This window comes from Cupressus sempervirens, chromosome 6 (assembly GCF_028749045.1).
Source record: "Cupressus sempervirens isolate cs-2001-9-10 chromosome 6, ASM2874904v1, whole genome shotgun sequence".
NCBI lineage: Eukaryota > Viridiplantae > Streptophyta > Pinopsida > Cupressales > Cupressaceae > Cupressus > Cupressus sempervirens.
In genome coordinates, this window is record NC_143123.1 from 202,234,288 (window position 1) to 202,236,830 (window position 2,543).

At 34.1% G+C, this 2,543-nt stretch overlaps 1 long non-coding RNA gene across 1 annotated transcript; it reads left to right on the forward strand.

Moving 5' to 3' along the window:
• The first annotated feature begins 1,098 nt into the window (after window positions 1-1,098).
• LOC149551939 (uncharacterized) lies at window positions 1,099-1,509 on the forward strand. The gene is made up of 2 exons (XR_016353338.1): window positions 1,099-1,173; window positions 1,271-1,509. It is a non-coding gene; the product is annotated as an uncharacterized LOC149551939 (long non-coding RNA).
• The last annotated feature ends 1,034 nt before the right edge of the window (window positions 1,510-2,543 follow it).

Here is a 2,543-nt window from a genome sequence, read left to right on the forward strand (position 1 = left end):
ATAATGTGATGGGAAATGCTAGGATAGACTAGCTTGTCTATGCTCCTGATCCTCAACTTGGATCTCAGTGTTCCTCCACACCAATATATGATGTAGAGTAATATGCTTTGGAAGCACCAACAAACTCTTAGCACCTTGGAACAACTAAGAAATTCAAGTTATCACCCCAATCCTCTGTTCTCCACAAGAGCATTCAAGGCTTGATTCACCTTCAAACAAGGAACTAATCTGCTATTACAACTGCTCCTTTAATTCATGGACCCAACTCATCATATAAGGTTGCATACTAGTTACTTCTCCCTTGTACCATTCAAGGCCTCATACACCCAACCTTGACACCAAGTGTTTTGGACAACTCCAACCCTCTAACATAAATGGAAACCAAAACAAACATCAACACAACCCAAAACAAATCAGGTCTAAGGAAAACTTGCTGTTACCAGTCACAGGACAGATTGCAGCACTTGACCTTTATTCTACACACCCAACCAAGAGTGCAATTGGATCCTCTAGGACTCCCAAACACCAAAGATAGTTTAGAACAACTCCAACATGACCAAAATAAGGTGTAACAAGGGTTGTAAACCTTGCTAACTATTTACCATTTCCTTTTGATATTATAACTACCCTCCATTGGTTGATGATACAATGCAAGTAAAATTCACCATACCATGCAAAAATGCATGGCTTAGAGTTCAAGAGATGCCTCACAGAAGAGGATAAGAGAATTGGCTTCCAACAAGGCTATAGAGCCATGGCTGAATGGCAACGAGCTGAAATTAGTGTGGAAGGTTCTAATAATGATGCATTTGAGCCACAGGTAAATAAGATAAATGAAATTTATTTCAAATTGAATACTTTACCAATTAGTCTATTTGATATTAAGTTCCAATATAAAGTGAGTATATCTATTTTAAGCAAGCAATGATAACAATGCGTAGGATGTTGGAATGCAACCTAACAATCCTTCTACACAATCTGTGAATGCTGAAGGTTCACATGATATGCATCCCAGTGGTGGAGGTATACATTTGCTATTAAATTTTTTATATGTAATTGCAATTGGTGTTTGGATTAATGTAACATTTTGTATAACAGCTGTAGAGGATCAAGGGGTCGATGTTCATGAGCATGTTGACGTTGAGTCTAGACAAAATGATGTGGTCAGATCAGGTAAAGAGTGCCACAGTTATGTTATTTAAAATAATTAAATACTTGTAACAATTATAATAAATTATTTTTAATTTAACTCTTTTATTTGTTATTGCAGAGGGCCCCCCTTTGCAACAACATAGGAATTTGAGATCATCAAGAACAGAGAACAAAACAACTGATGAGGGGGGAATTGATGATGACACTGATGCTCCTCTTAGAGCTTACATAGAAAAAAGAAATAGAAAGAAAAAAAAGAAATGATTGCCATCTACATAGCTTAATTGATAATGACTGAATTTTATGTCTGAATGAATTTAATTATGTGCTAATGAATGTTCATGAATTATGTGTTAATGCAGAATATTGATGAATGTTGCATGTTAATGAATCTAATGTGTTAATCAATGTTATCATGTGATATTGATTGAATGTTACATTTTATTAATGGTTGAAAGAATGAATGAATGTTATATGTTAATGGGGAATGTAGAGTGATGTTAGGGGAAGGGGGGTGGGGCCAAATGAGCTTCCACCTTCACATGGTTGGCCCTATTTAGTAGAGAATATTAAACTATTCTCGAAACAAAGTGAAGATCAATAAGATACTAAATATTTCTCTATTTTGTCCTATGTTTAGACTGTTGTCCTATGCATCTAAGGCTTCATGCTTTGAACTGTCATGAAGTTCTAAACTTGTAGCTTTTTTATTGCATCCTTAGATCTCAACACTATCTTGGGACTATGTTATCACCAATGATACGATTATCATAATTAACTAGGGAAACGATGAGTCCCTATGGTTCATTGGATCTCATGCAACGATAGAAAGGCAATGAGAGTACAAATACTTGTGATGACACTTGAGAAAACCTTTGCATGTCTACCCTGCATTATCATACAATCAACTTATGATTGATGCATGTGTACAAGTTCTTAAAATTTATAGTACAATTTCCTCACTATCATGATCAGCCTCCCTTTTCTAGATGATGCCTAACTCAACAAGCGAGAGGGGAAAAAGATTGACCAGCATCCACCTTATGCCAATAGATTGTAGTTAGACAATGTCAAAATCAAAATATCATAATTCAAGTCAATAGAAATAATTAAAATATTGCATGTATATGATTTGCAAAACTCAATCAATTTTACCAATCTTATTTATAAATTATTCGAATAGGAGGACCTATGGAAAAGATTTAGACTAACAAGATATCAAGTCATGGATATTCGTAAAATAATAAAATACTAATTGACATAAATTTGTATTTAGTGTCATCACATTTAGTTCATTGTATCGAAACATCAAATGCACATAGATAAATAGTTAGTTAATAATCAATTTTTTTATTCACATAATGAGTTAATAAAATGGGTTGTGAAAAATA